We start from the raw sequence: 16,516 nt of genomic DNA, 5'->3' as shown, positions 1-16,516 counted from the left end.
ACAGATGGCCAACAGGTACAGGAAAAGGTGCTCAACATCACTAATTATTAGGGAAATGTAAGTCAAAACCACAATGAGATAGCACATCACACCTGTGAGAATAGCTACCACAAAAAAAGACAACAAATAACAAATATTGGTGAGGATGCAGAGAAAGAGTACTCTAGTGCACTGTTAGTGCGATTGTAAATTAGTGCAACTATTATGGCAAACAGTATGGAGGCTCCTCAAAAAATTAAAAACAGAACTACCATATGATCCAGCAGTACCATTTCTGGGTATTTATCTGAAGAAAATGAAAACAGTAATTTGAAAAGATATATGTAACTCTATGTTCATTGTAGCATTATTTACAATAGCAAAGATACGGAAGCAACCTTAGTGTCCATTGGTAGATGAAATGGATAAAGAAGATGTGGCATATATCTAGAATGGAATATTACTCTGCCATAAAAAAGAATAAAATCTGCTCATTTGTGACAACATGGGTGGATCTAGAAGGTATTACACTAAGTGAAATAAGCCAGACAGAGAAAAATGGATACTGTATGATTTCACTTATACGGGGAATCTAAACAATACAAAACAAATGAAGAAACAAAGCAAAATAGAAATAGACTTATAGATACAGAGAAAAAATTGGTGCTTGCCAGAGGGGACAGGGTGAAGGGAAGAGTGAAATAGGTGAAGGGGATAAGAGGTACAAACTTCCAGACACAAAATAAATGTCATAGAATGTAATATATAGCATAGGGAATACAGCCAACAATATTGTAATAAGTTTGTATGATGACAAATGGTAACTAGTCTTATTATGCTGATCATTTTTTAATGTAAACAAATGTCAAATCAGTATGTTGTATACCTGAAACTAACACAATATTGTGTGTCAACTATACCTTAAAAAAATCAGTAGCATTTCTATACACTAACAACAAATTTTCTGAAAACGAAATAAAGAAGTCAATCCCATTTATAACAGCATAAAAAACAATAAAATACTTAGGAATAAATTTAACCAATGAGATGAAAGATCTCTAATCTCAAAACTACAAGACACTGCTGAAAAATAGAAGACACAAATACATGGAAAGGTATTCTGTGTTCATGCATTAGAAGAATTTATATGTTTATATGTTAAAATGTCAATACCGCTAAAAGCCATCTATAGATCTAGTGCAATCCCTATGAAGATTCCAATGGTATTTTTTACAGAAGTAGGAAAAACACACCTAAAATTTATATGGAACCACAAAAGACACTGGATAGGCAAAGAAATCTTGAGAAAGAAGAACAAAGCAAGAAGCATCACACTTCCTGATTTCAAGTTATTCCTCAAAGCCATCAAAAGAGTACAGTACGGGCATAAAAACCTACAAATAGACAAATGGAACAGAATCAAGAGCTCAGAAATAAACCCAAGCATATACAGCCAACTAATATTTGTCAAGGGAGCCAAGAATACTCTATGGAGAAAAGACAGTCTTTTCAATAAATGGTGCTGGGATAATTGAATATTCACGTGTAGAAGAATGAAACTGGACCCAAATCTCACAGCATTCACAAAAATTAACTCAAAATTGATTAAAGACTTAAATATAAGACCTGAAACCATGAAACTCCTAGGAGAAAAGAGAGGAATATAGTTCCTTGATATGAGTCTTGGTTATAAATTTTTGGATATGACACCTAAAGCACAAGCAACAAAATAAAAAATAAACACATGGGACTACATCAAACTAAAAGGCTTCTGCACAGCAAAAGAAACCATCAACAAAGTGAAAAGAAAATCTACAGGATGGAAAAAAATATTTGCAAACCATATATCTGATACAGGGTTAATATCTATAATATATCAAGAACTCATACAACTCAATAGCAGAAAAAAACAAATACCTCACTTAAAAAAATGGGAAAAAGACCTCAACAGACATTTCTGCAAAAAAGTTATAAAAAAGGCCAACGGGTACGTGAAAAGGTGCTCAACATCTCTAGTCATTAGGGAAATGTATATTAAAGGTATATTAAAACCACAAAGAGATATCACCTCATGCCTGTTATAATGGCCATTATTAAAAAGATAAGGCATAAGAAATGCTGGTGTGGATGTGGAGAAAAGGGAACGCTTGTGCACTGTTGGTGGGATTGTAAATTGGTGCAGCCCCTACGGAAAACACTAAGGTGGATCCTCAAAAAATGAAAAATAGAACTACCATATGATCCAGCAATTCCACTTCTGGGAATACATCCAAAGGAAACAAAAATACTAACTGAAAAAGATATCCGCACCCCCATGTTCATAGAAGTATTATTCACAATAGCCAAGACATTGAAACAATCTAAGTGTCCACTGATGGATGAATGAATAAAGAAGTTATAGTATATAGATAATGGAATATTATTCAGCCATAAAAACCAAAGAGGTCCTATTTGTGACAACATAAATGGACCTTGAAAGTACTATACTAAGTGAAATAAGTCAGACAGAGAAAGACAAACATTGTATGATCTCACTTATATGTGAATCTAAAAAAACAAATACGTGAAATCTAAAAAGACAAAACAAAACAAGCTCATAGAAAGAGAGATCAGATTTATGGTTACCAGAGACAGAGGGTAGAGGGAGGGGGAATTGGAGGAAGGTGGTCAAAAGGTACAAACTTCCAGTTATAAGATAAATAAGTACTAGGGATGTAATATACAACATGATGACTATAGCTAACACTGCTGTACGAGGTATATGAAAGTTAAGAGAGTAGATCCTTAGAGTTCTCACCACAAGAAAAAAATTTTATCTTTTTTTTTATTGTATCTATATGAGAAGATGGATATTAGCTGAACCTATTGTGGTAATCATTTCACAATATATGTAAATTAAACCATCATGCTGTACACCTTAAACTTATACAGTGATGTACGTCAATTATTTCTCAATAAAACTGGGGGGGGAGGGTAAAAAAAAAAGAGAGTATTTCCTCTAAACTGATGCAATACTTCCTGCAGTGTGCTGCTTGGGATGTGCACTACCAGGAATGATTAAAATATGTAATCCATATGAAGTGTGTGGACTGTAAGAGGCTATGTTCAAAAGATAATAAAGTGATTGACCCCCTCAGGGGCCCTAGATAACCATATCTATAAATTAACATCCAAAAAAAGGGCTGGCCCTCTACTGGAATTAACAAACCATAAAAAATAGTCAAAAGTACCTGTTTGCACCATGTCCCGGTGGTTGCCCAGATGCTATTTTTGCTACAGAGAAAATGCACCATCAAATAACAGAGATGTCCATTTCCTGCCTTCTTGTGCCTTGCTCACCAAACCTAGCCAGGGCTAGTGTGGGGATCTATGAGCAGTGCAGAAAAATTCGCACAAGTAGGTTATTGGCTACTATGCATCTTGAGCCAAAGCAATGGATGCTGTTTCTATTCAAGCATCCCCAGGTGAACAAGCTAAGAAAGATACATAAAACTTCCCCCTACGTGAGTTGTAGCAAACAAAACAAGCATCATTAGCTGAAGAGGCTAATATGATATAATTTAGCTCATAACTCATCAAAGGGCAAGGAATGTTATTAAAAGTTGCAATCTTATGTATTCTTATTTGAATTTGCTACAGAATGATGCAAGGCCAGTAATAGAGTGATTATTCTTATAGTGGATTTATTCCTCATGTAGAATACTTGCTTGAGAAACTAAGACTTGAAACGTATCACAGAGGAAACTAGCTTATTGTTCAGGTAGAATGTTCAGTAAACTAATGGGCCCATGGTCTGAGAGAAGTAGGATAGTGTGCCTCTTTAAAAAATGGTGTAGGGGGCTGACCCTGTGGCGGCATAGTGGTTAGCTCAGCTCACTGCTCTTCAGTGGCTCAGGGTTCTCAGTTTTGCATCTAGCATCACTCGTCAAGCCATGCTGTGGTGGCATCCCAAATAAAATAGAGGAAGATTGGCACAGATGTTAGCTCAGCAACAATCTGTCTTCCTCACACACACACAAAATAATAAAAAAATAAATAAGTAAAAGCAAACATTCACTTAAAAAAATGGTGTAGACAATACTCTGGTCCACCCTTCACCAGACAATTTGGTATTGAACAATTCTGACAGCAGCACTTAGATGTGTTAAGTAACATTAAGTTCAAAATGAACAGGTGATCAAAGTGAGGTTGAGTACTTTCAGGTGGATTTTTCACATACTTAAGTCTTTCTTTCTCTTTTCTCCAAACTCTATGGGGTTCTGGAAAAGGAAGTAAGTCAATCAAAATGAAATAGAGGAGTGTGGAAAAGTAGAAGCAAGTGTGTGGTGTACTGAAACGCCAAGAATGTTCATGCACATTATTGAGAAAGCCTGAGTTCAGACCCAACACTCTTTATTTTCCCACTCTAGAACATTGTATGAAGCTTGGTCATCTGCATTATCAAATTTTATTCATGTAATTGTCCTGCGATAATGTGTATATGAATACTAGTAACAATGTAAGATCGATTTCTTATTGTGAGTCGTAGTCAAAAAGTTTGAAAGCCACTGCTTTAAGCCATTTTGAATGTTTTTTGTTGTTGTTACTTGCAGCCAAAAGCAGTCACTTTGCTAAGCACTTTATATCATCTCATTTAATCTTAAACAACTCTGTTGATTAGGTTTTCTTACTCCATCTTAAAGACGAGAAAACTAGAGCTTGGAAAGTCTAAGTTGTGCAAGATAACACAATAAGTATCAGAATAGGATGCGGGAATTTGAGTCTAGGTGTATCTGGTTTTAAAGACCATGCTCTCAATCATTATGCCAGACAACCTCCCTACATAATACAAGATACACTTTATTACAATGCACTAAACCAAAGACTTTTCCTATCTTGCTAAGCCACACAACTCTAGGAAATCAGTTTCATTATCTGCCCTTTATAGAGAAGAGATAGATGTACAGAGATCTTAACTAACTTCTCCAAGGTCAGCTACCTAGTAGATGGCAGAGGGGAACTGAATCCAAGTCTGTCTGACTCCAAAGCATTTCCACTATACTAGAGAGCTGCCTCTCTCAAAGGGCAAATCCAGATTTTGTGGGGCCTAAAGTTTATACAATTTGGGGTAGGAACTGTTTAAGATTGGAGTATAAAATTTGTAGAAAACTAGGTACTGAGTCTTGCAAAGGGCTCTGAAGATTATTCCTGGTAACTCTGCCTCTGAGCTATAGATAATGCACTTGCTTTTCATTCACGATTGGTATGATAACTAACTTCTATGTTCATCAGAGCCTTTTGTGATGTGGCTTCCAAATCCGGGGAGGTAAGTAATTTTTCTAAGATCAAAGAACCAGAAATAGTTGTTTGAGAAGGGACAGTTTCAATCTGATTCTTTATCTTAAATGCCTTTTTTAAAAAAAACCTAGAAGAATTTAAATAAAAAAACAAATTACATTCTTCAGTAATAAATTGTAAAATTAAGCGGCTTCTGCTTAGGCTTTCTTGCTGTCAGTGTGACCTCACCCAAATTTGATTTCACTTCACTAAGCCTCAGTGTACTCATTTTTAGATTGAGGGGGATTAATTAGTTGATCATTAACTTCCTTTCCAACATGAACATTCTGTTGGCCTAATTGAGCAGAGGAATGAATAAACCAGTTGCTGCTTGACTGAACTGGTCCTTCCATTCAGCTGTAACAGTTGAGCTGTTGGTGAATTGGATTTTAGAAATTCCAATCAGCTAATTAGGATCTTTTGTTATAGCAAAGAGTTGTACAGGGAGTCAGGACCCACCTACTGGAAGTTAAAAGGATGTTTATGTTAATTAGCATCATTGTGGTGATCATTTCACCATGTATACATATATCAAAGCATCAAGTTGTACACCTCAAATGTATACAATTTTTGTTAATTAGGCCTCAATAGAGCTAGAAAAAAAGGTGGAGGGTCATAACTCTATAAGGCAGCTTTATTGCTCTCTGCTTCTTCCCTTGGGCCTCCTGAAGAGAGCTGGTGGGTAGGAGGAGAAGGGGCGGGAAGGAGACAACGCAGTCTTCCAGGCTTCAGGAAGCATCAGACAGCTCTAGGCTTCTTTCTTATTTTCACAGGAATTTCTCTGGATACTATATTAGCCTGTGGATGTGGTCTTAAAATATTTCTATTTCTGGGGTTATACCTGACAAGAGATTTTCACATATTGAGGTATATGGGGTAACTATTCGGGTTCAAAACTGATTTGGCTTGAACTAAAAAGTCTGACTTATGGCTTATCAAACATACATTGAACATCTGCTTAAGTAAAGAATGCACTCTCATAGGATAAGAATGTATACTTCCCCTCCTACACCCTATTGGTAATGCCCAGATTAGTTCCTTTCCTGACATCACAGTCATGTTGACCTGCTAATTTGCAACTGAATATCTCTTGGAAATTTTGATGAAAATGTATCCTGGGTGTGTTTAAATGCATGTTTTTTGTTCTAAAAAGATATAAGACTGTACTGAAGCCCATGCTTCTCTGGAACTACCTTCTAAGGCCTTCTCAGGTTATAATCCTCACTCTGGCTCATAATAAACTCATCTCAATTTTGATTTATAGGTTGGTTATGGATTATTTGTGTCGACGTACCCTAAACACACAGCACTCCTCAGAGGCCATTCCTCCAAGCTCTTTCTTTCTCCACAGAGCTCCCCTTACAGGAAGTGTGTTGAGGGAGAGGTGAGGAAGGAGACTGTGACAAATGTCACCCTGCCACACGTGGATAAAAGCAGCCACAGTGTCCTTATTGACTCCTAGGATCTAAGTCAAACAAAAATCTTGAAAATGATATATGCCTAATATTTCTGGCATTTTTGTTTTGTGAATAGTTAATAATAACGAATTAAAATTATTAAAAAATAGTTAACATTACTAAAAATAGTAATCACAGAGTGATTAACCATATTCTGGGTGCCTTTCATATGTATTATATCTCTTAATCTTATTGTAACTATGCCAAGTAGGTATGCCTTTGTCCAATTTGCGGATAAAGGAAATGAAGTTCAAGGAAGTAACATCCAAGGTCAACAGCTAGTAAATGGCACTACTGGAATTTGAACTCACATGTGTCTTCCAACCATATCATATTGCCTCCCAGTTAAATCTGCATTTTCCCTATATTTATTATAATGTTATTTGACTTCTTCTCAACTCACCAATAGCATATAAGCATCTCACAGGAGCTCTTTGAAATGAAGCTTGGTAATGTTAAATTGTCTGGTATAGACCATTACTCAACATGTGTTGGAAAATCCAATAATATAACTGGCAAAAAAAGAAAAAATCCATTAGGAGAAGTATATTGTTGAAAAGCAATGACTGCAGTCAGACTAGCAAAGAATCTAGACTATAAGCATTGCCAATGGCAGTTGCAAGCCAATCAAGAAAAAGACTGTCAGGCTGGGTAGTAGCATTTTCAGCTGTTCCTCTGTGTTGGCAGCCTTTCAAAGCCACACAACTATTAAATGGATTAGTATAAGGAAGACCATGATAACACCACAGTCAGCTTCACAAAATGAATTTAAGAGTGATTGACAGATAAGTAGACTTGAAGTAGCAAATTGTAAAAATATCAGCTCGGAACTGTGAAACATAGAATGATACTTTAGTGTGGGTTAAAAGAGAAAGGGTTGACTTGTCCATTACTACAGGCACCTTGGGGATCAGTCAAGTATTTCTTGAACTTCTCAGTGTCAGCATGGTATAGAATAAGGTCAGATTTCTCCTTGAAGTATCTCTTGGACAATGCTCAACACCATAAAAAGTTCACCTTTGAGTCTAAATCCTTTCTGACCCTCATTTTGTATAGCGTTTTGCCCTCCGTCAGGAAGATAGGAGACTTGTTTTTCAACAATGATATATTGCTGGGCTATAGGTGGTAGAGCCCTGTAAATTTCAGGAAATAGTTCTGTCTTGCCTCTTAAAAATAGCATCATCAATGTCGATGCTCCATTTGTGCAAGGAGACTTTGCTTTTGCTCCTGGTAGACATGGCTAATCAATCACAGGCAATATCCTCATTGAGCCTCAGAGTATTTTTCAACACGGCAATCCAGACAACCCCAACCAATTAGTCAATTATGAAGAGAGCTAAGCCATGAAAACAAGAGCCTCATGTCTATTTTATTAACAACTATATGCGTAGGACTTAGGGTAATTATGCAATAATTGTTGAATAAACGAATGAATGAATGTCATGATTGATTTGTACCAATTCCCTCAAATTTAGGCTCATTGAATATATTTTTTTTTAAAAGATCACAGGATTCAGATCTGATCTCATCTTTTGGCAATCTTTCTTGGAGCCCAAGCTTTCTAACTCTCAGCCTTATATTTCTTATACTCTTCATAGAAAGGAATTCTATTATTTTTAAAGAAGAAATATCATGCAAATATGAGACATGAGTTTTCGGGGTGGGAATAGGGTTTGTGTTTCTGAAGCTTTCAATCACAGAGAGAATATACTAAATGTAGGATAATCCCCAAACTGCCATCCCCAAAGACACCTGATTTGGAATAAACATATGACTACACAAAAAAAATTTGATATATAAATCAAATTTATAATATAATATTTATAATTTATAAATATTTATAATTTATAATCAAATTTATAATATAAATTTGATAAATTTACAATATAAATTTAATATAAATTTGATATTAACCAAATCATCTTAAAGCCCTTAGCTGCAGAGAAATGATTAGTCTTTCAACAATGACTGAGCCAGGGAAATTTGTCTACTCTTATGTTCTCTGCTAAGGACTGTTGAGGTTCTGTATTCATTCCTTGTCCTTGAATTTGCAATTGATGTTGGAAAGTCAATTTCAAAGGACCCCTTTGACCAAAGCCCATCCAAAATGAGAAAGGAGAACCAAGCTCTTAAATATGATGATTTTTTTTCAAACACATTCCTCGAAGAGCAGCATTTTGACCACCTTGCTCAAAACACATGAGGATGGGAGGGTAGGGTTTGATAATTTTCTTCAACTTCCTTTTCTTATTTGAATATGAAGCTTTGTATTAACTTGTATTGATGTTGAGAAAATACAACCAGTCCCTGGTCTACAAAAAAATTCTTAGGTACGAGTTGAATCCTCTGCCTGCCTTTCCCCATCTTGTCCTCTACCAGAGACCTCCTGGCTGTCTGGGAGTACAGGTGGAGAGCTAAGGATCTTTAAGTTGTCTGGCTCCCCGTAACCTCCATGATCTCATCTCCTACTATACCCCTCTGTGCTCTCGCGCCTTCAGCTACCTGGCCTCCTTGCTGTTCCTTTAAGACTCCAGCACTGCTTTAGCTACTTCTTCAGAGACCAGCTTCTCCCAGATCTCCCGTGCTAATTCCGTCTCCCCCAAGTCTTTGTATAAATGTTACTTCCTCAATGAAGCCTCTCTGAACTCCACATTTAAAATTGCAACCTTCAACCCACCTACCTAGCACTCTCATACCCTCTTACTCTGCTACTTTTTTCTTTTTCCAAAGCGCTTATCATCATCTAAAAGTCTCTAAAATGTACTTATTATGTCTAGTATATAGTCTCTCATTCTGCTCCCCAAGGTTAGAGGTCTTTGTTTTGTTTACTGATGTATTTAAACTCCAAGAACAGTAACAAGGATATTTTAGGCTCTCAGTAAATATTTATTGATGAATAAATGAATGAATTCTTGAGGAAAATCATGAGAAAAACTGTGAAACAACTGCAAAAGCTCAGAGAAGCTATCCAAGAGAGCTTCCTTCTGGAACATTTTATTTTCCCTTTACACGTACCCTGAAATTTTACTAGTTATGGATTTATTTGACTTAAGTGATGTTGTCTTTTAAAATGCAAATACTATGGTAGTGGTGCTGGGACTGTCAGTTACTAACACATTATTATGAATTGATTTGAGCTCGTCACTCTCTCCCAGTCTCTAATGGAGACCAGCTTCCTGATGAGAACAAGAATGGTGGAGGAAGCTAGGACATTTTGGAACACTGATCGTTTTAGGGAGTGTGGAAATCCTGGATGGGAGCCAGAGTGGGGAGGCTAAAGGCAGCATGATAGGGCTTGATGTGAAGAGAGAGGAATGGTAAAGCCACATTTATATATTAATTTTTAGCTTCTATGATATCTTTTCAAAATCTCACCCCCCCCCCCCGAAAAGCTTGTTTAGATCAATGACCTCCTCCCTTAAATTGATAACATCTGTTGGCCAAGCAGAGCCAGCGTCCCAAAATGTGCCCAGCAGGAACTTGTTTAAAGGAGTAAATAGGAACAAGGATGAACATTTGGTTTCCTGGATCTCTCAATGTGTCTCTTGCCAGGAGACTAACAATGCTTATCAGATTTGCTTCATCTAGAAAGAATGGTTCTATGTTTCCCTTGCAGCTCTCCACAGGCTGGTCTAGCTGATTAGCTATGGAGATTTCACTGCCCAACATTGTGGCGCTTCCATAATTTATTTGGCCACCATGAATAGTGCCAATATTACAGCCCACACAAACATCATTTTATGGCTGTTTTATGATTGTTACATTGTTGATGGTCAAGCTGTTTTCATACTCAACCCATCCTCCCTTAGGGTCCAGAGATTCCAGATCCAATCAAAGACCTGAACCAAACAACTTTGGGATAATGGTGAGGGGCTGTGTGGCGTTGGCATAAGCAGTGGTGCATTGAAGAGCTCAGGCTTAAAAGTTTGTGGCCATTAAAGTTATTCACACTCTATAGGGCTATATAAACTTAATTGAATCATTTTCCTCCCATCTTTCCTGAAAACCAAATGACTATTTGTAGCATGCTTTGAGGTTTTTGAGAAAACAAGGAAGAAAGAATAAAATGAGAAACGTATTGACCCTCTGTGCCCCTGTGAGCCAAATGAGAGGGTATCTTTACAGAAAAGCTGAAAATTCTTCTATAAACTCTTACAGATTGAAAATCTTCTACAATAGATAATAATAATAGCTACCATTTACTGAATGCTCACTCCTTGCCAAGCTCTGTATACACAAGATTGCATTTAATCCTAATAGCCCCCGGAGAGGGGTGTTATCCCTGTTCTACAGATGAAAAAACTAAGGTCCAGCTCATTGGATGTCTGCCCAGGTTCCCAAAGTAAAGGAGGGGCAGAATCAGGGCCCAAGCCAGTGGCTGAGCTAATACCCATGCCCTTCTTTACTATACTGTCTCCACACAGGATCCATGAAGGGGTATCTGGGTCTCTTGGCTCTGTCTGTGGCGAGAATGTTTCAAATACTCACATTACACCAGAAATTTCCTCCATTAGAGCTTGGGGTTAGGTTTTAGAATGAGAATTCCATCCATCCTAGTCTTCTCATCAAGCCCTGTGACTAAAAGAGTAGTGTGGACTCAGCCTCTTGCTCCTACCTGGGCAGCCAGCTGCCCATGGAAAGCACACATTCTTCTTTGCGGCTCAGAGCAAAGCTTCAACATGGCGAGGTTTATGGAGTATATCTAGAGAGTGATATCACCAAGATGGTGACATAGGTCCTTCCTGACGTTGCTCCCCCTCATAAGAAGAATAATTAACAACTATTCATGAACAAGACACCACTGAGAGAATCCTAGAACATGGGAGTGAGGCTGAAGCACTGCCTTGCACCACAGAGACCGAGATACTGCATTTAGAAGGGTAAGAGAAGTGACTACATATTGACCACATTGTCCCTCTGCTAGGCAAGCACAGCACCATGTCAAGAGGTCTCCCCTGATCCTCTAGTTCCTCCAGTGGGAAAAGAGAGCCCAGGGGGACAACCAGCAACCACCCCCCCCCCCCAGCATTGTGGGTCACTTCCTGGGAGCCTCTACTCTGGTTTGCCCCACGGGGATTGCAGGGGAATCTGTGGGGTTCAACTGCTGGGAATCTGATTGTGACAGAGAAGGGGAGGGGCTTACAGATCTTGGCAGACCAAGTTTATACCAGCAGTGCCCAAGTAGTAATCCCAACCAGGGGCTTTGCTCATCTGCAGAACCAAATCGGTGACACACTCTGACCAGGGAACTTGTTGGAGTACAGATCTGCCTGATTCAGGTCCTCAAATTAGAAGTTTTTCCAGGCTTAGAGCCTGATTTTCCCTTGCCCAGGCAAGCAGCTGAGTGATAGCCCCATACTCTGAGAAGAGTGTCTCCCAGCCCCATTTGGCCAGAGGGGCTGGGGAGAGCACCTGGAAGCTGTGCAGTCCAGCATCACTTTAGCTGGGGGGTGGGTAGGCAGAGTGGATTGCCCCCAGTGCAAGGCCAGTACCAGGCATGGAGGGTTTCCCTGCTATGTTCAGGCTGAGGGATTAATTCATAACCAAGGCTGATGGTAGCTTCTGACTACTCCCAACCAGAGAGCCTGCTTGGAAAAAATTGGGAGTTTCCTGAAGTGGCCCCTCCCCACTCCACCCAGACAAGTGAAGTAAGACATAGCTGCACCTACTATGGAGTGTCTACTGGTGCCATCTGACCAGAAGGGCTGCTGAGAACACCTGGGAACTGTGTAAGCCAGCAACATTTGAGCCAAGAGAAGGGCAGGCATAGCCAATAGTCTGCACAGCAAAGCCAGTGGCTCTGTTTGGCCAGGAAACTTGGAATGTGGGTGGCTCGAGTTAAAACAACAAACAAAGAGATTGATGGCCTTCTCCTGCTGTGCCTGGGCAGGGATGTTAATTCAAAGCCCTGCTTATTACTGAGTACAGCCTTCAACCTGCCTGACCAGGGAACCTAAACAGAGCACATGGGAAGCTGTGTATCCAACCCAACAGCCCTGCTTACAGTGACACTTAATCAGAGAGTACAGCTTGTGGCTTTCCCATTTGCAGAGCAAAACTGGTGACCTTGCTTGACCAGGGAATTCAGTGCATACTCTTGCCTGATCCAGGTCCCCAAACAATGAGCCCTGCAGGTCCTGTGTCCTGTTCTGCTGCCCTGTAAGGGCAGAGAAGCTAATTCAAAGCCCCATCTACTACTGAATGTAGTACCTAGTCCTGACCATCTAGTAAGCCTGACTAGAGTGTCTAGGCAACCGTAGAGCCCATCCCACAGCCTCACTTGGGTGGAGAACCAAGCTGGTAGTCCTATCTAACTGCTCTAAGCCAGTGAGACATCCCCTCATCCCTGACCAAAGAGGTTGAACAGTTGCCTCACCTAAAAATAGACCTTAATAGTAGGCTCCACCTGACCACGGATATTACCAGCAGATATGCCCAGAAACCCAAACTGAGCTGACTAGTGAAGATCTAACTCTGCCAAAGCAAATCTGTAAAGTCTGGAAGAGGAGCCTGATTACTGAAACGTGCAGATATCAATGTAGGGAATCAAGGATCATAAAAAAATCAGGTGAATATGATACCACCAAAGGAAACTGATAAAGCTCCAAAAACTGACCCTAAAGAAATGGACATTTATTAACTGTCAAAGAATTCAAAATAATCCTCTTAAGGAAGTTTATTGAACTACAAGAACACATAGACAGATGACCGAATGAAATTAGGAAAATAATGCATGAACAAAACAAGAAGTTTGACAAAGTAATAGAAACCATCAAAAAAAATCAAACAGAAATCTTAGAGTTGAAAATACAATAGTTGGACTGAAGAAGTCAATAGAGTATTTCAAAAGCAGACATGACCATGCAGAAGAATCATCAACCTGGAGCTTAAGAAAGTTGATATTATCCAGTCAGAGGGGTAGAAAAGAATAAAAAAGAGTAAAGAAAGCCGAAGAGATTTATGGGACACAATGAAAAGAAACAATATTCACATTATGGGAATTCCAGAAGGGGAAGAGAAAAAGAAAGAGACAGAAAATATATTAAAAGCAATAATGGCTGAAAACTTCCCAAACCTGAGGAGAGAAATTAACATCCAGATCCATAAGGTCCCAAGGACTCCAAACAGGTGAACCTGAATAGGGCTACACTGAAACACATTATAATTAAAATGTCAAAAGTCAAAGACAAAGAAAATTTTAATAGCAGCAAGAGAAAAGAGAGAAGTTGCATACAAGGGAACGCCCATAAGACTATCAATAGATTTCTCAACAGAAACTTTTTAGGCCAAGAGAGAATGGGATGACATCTTCAACATATTGAAAGAAAAAAGCTGTCAACCAAGAATTCTATTCCCAGGAAAGCTATCCTTCAGAAATGAAGGATGGATAAAGACTGTCCTAAAAAAACAAAAGCTGAGGGAATTCATTACCACCAGACACGCCTCACAAAAAAATGTTAAAGTGAATTCCTTGGGTAGAAGTAAAAGGACGCTAAATAACATCATAAAAACATAAAAAGATAGTGTAAAACTCACTGGTAATGGTAAATATATAGTCAAAGTTAGATTCTGTAATATGGTAATGGTGGAACATAATTCACTTACAACTCTAGTTTAAAAGTTAAAAAAATGAATGTAGTAAAAATAACCATAACTACAACAATCTATTAGTAATACAATATTTGAAAGATGTAAATTGTAACAGTAATAACCTAAAATGTGAAGAGGAGGAGAAGTAAAAGTGTAAAGTTTAGGAATTCTATTGAAGTTATTAACTTAAAATAGGGTCTTATAATTTTAAGATATTTTATGTCAGCCTCATGGTAACCACAATGGAAAAACCTGTAATAATTACACAAAAGAACATAATAAAGAAGTCAAAGCATACTGATACCAAAAGACACTAAAACATGAAAAAAGACAGTAGGATAAGAAACAAGGAACAATGGACCTATGAGACAGGCAAAAAAAAATTAACAAAATGGAAACAGTAAGTCTTTATCTATCAACAATTACTTTAAATGTAAATGAACCAAATTCTCCAATTGAAAGACATAAAATGGCTGAATGGATAAAAAAACAAGATCCAATAATATGCTGCCTACAAGAGATTCACTTTAGCCTTAAAGACACAGACCGAGAGTGAAGGGATGGAAAAAGTCATTTCAAGCAAATGATAACTGAAAACAAAACAAACAAAAAAGCACAGGTAGCTATACTTAGAAAAAATAGACTTTAAAAATGGTAAAAAGAAACAAAGAAGGTCATTATACAATGATAAAGGGGTCAATCCATCAAGCAGATATAACAATTGCAAATATTTATGTGCCCAACATTGGAGCAGCTGAATATATAAAGCAAAAACTAACAGAGCTAAAAGGAGAAATAAACAGAAACACAGTAGTAGTTGGGACTTTAAAATCCCACTCTCAACAACGTGTATATCATCCGGACAGAGAATCAATAAGGAAACAGCCGATTTGAACAACACAATAGACCAAATTGACCTAATAGATAAATACAGAACATTCTATCCAATAACAGCAGAATACACATTCTTCTCAAATGCACTTGGAACATTTTCTAGATAGATCATGTGTTAGGCCATAAAACAAGTCTTAGCAAATTCAAGAATATTGAAATCATACCAGATATATTCTTTGACCACAATGGGATGAAACTAGAACTGGAAAATTCATGAATACATGGAAATTAAACAACACTCTCCTGAACAACCAATGGATCAAAGAAGAAATTAAAGGGGAAATAAAATAGTTTCTTGAGACAAATGAAAATGGAAACTCAATACACGGAACTTATGGGATACAGCAAAAGCAGTTTGAAGAGAGAAGTTCATAGCAATAAACACTTACATCAAGAAGCAAGAAAGACCCCAAATAAACAACCTAATTCTGTGCGTTAAGGAACTAGAAAAAGAACAAACTGTGCCCAAAGTTAGCAGAAGAAGAAAATAATAAAGATTATAGCAGAAATAAATGAAATAGAGAACAGAAAAACAGTAGAAAAGATTAACCAAACTACGAAAAGGTAAACAAAATTGACAAACTCTTAGCTAGCTTAACCAAGGAAAAAGGAGAGAAGACCCAAATCAACAAAATTATAAATGAAAATGGATAGATTGCAACTGACACCACAGAAATGCAAAGGATCATAAGAGACTACTAGGAACAACCATATACTAACAAACTGGACAATATAGAAGAAATGGAAAAATTCTTAGAAACATAAAACTTACCAAGACCAGATCAGGAAGAACTAGAAAATCTGAATAGACCAATTACTAGTAAGGAAATTAAATCAGTAATCAAAAATCTCCCAATGAAGTAAAGCCCAGAACCACATGGCTTCTCTGGTGAATTTTACCAAACATTTAAAGAAGAATCAACACCAATCCTTCTCAAACTCTTCCAAAAAATCAAGGAGAAAGGAATACTCCAACTCATTTTATGAGGCCAGAATTATCCTGATACCAAGGCCAGATAAGGACTCTACAAAAGAAAACTACAGACCAATATCCCTGATAAACATAGATGCAGAAATTCTCAACAAAATAGTAGCAAACTGAATTCAGCAGCATATTAAAAGGATCATTTACCGTGATCAAATGGGATTTGTCATGGGATGCAAGGATAGTTCAACATAAGCAAATAAATCAATGTGATACATCACATTAACAGAATGAAAGAATCATGTGATCATCTCAATAGATGCAGAAAAAGCATTTGACAAAATTCAATGTCCAT

The sequence above is a fragment of the Equus asinus genome, chromosome 4, assembly GCF_041296235.1.
Source record: "Equus asinus isolate D_3611 breed Donkey chromosome 4, EquAss-T2T_v2, whole genome shotgun sequence".
Taxonomy (NCBI): Eukaryota; Metazoa; Chordata; class Mammalia; order Perissodactyla; family Equidae; genus Equus; species Equus asinus.
This window is presented reverse-complemented; position numbering follows the sequence as displayed.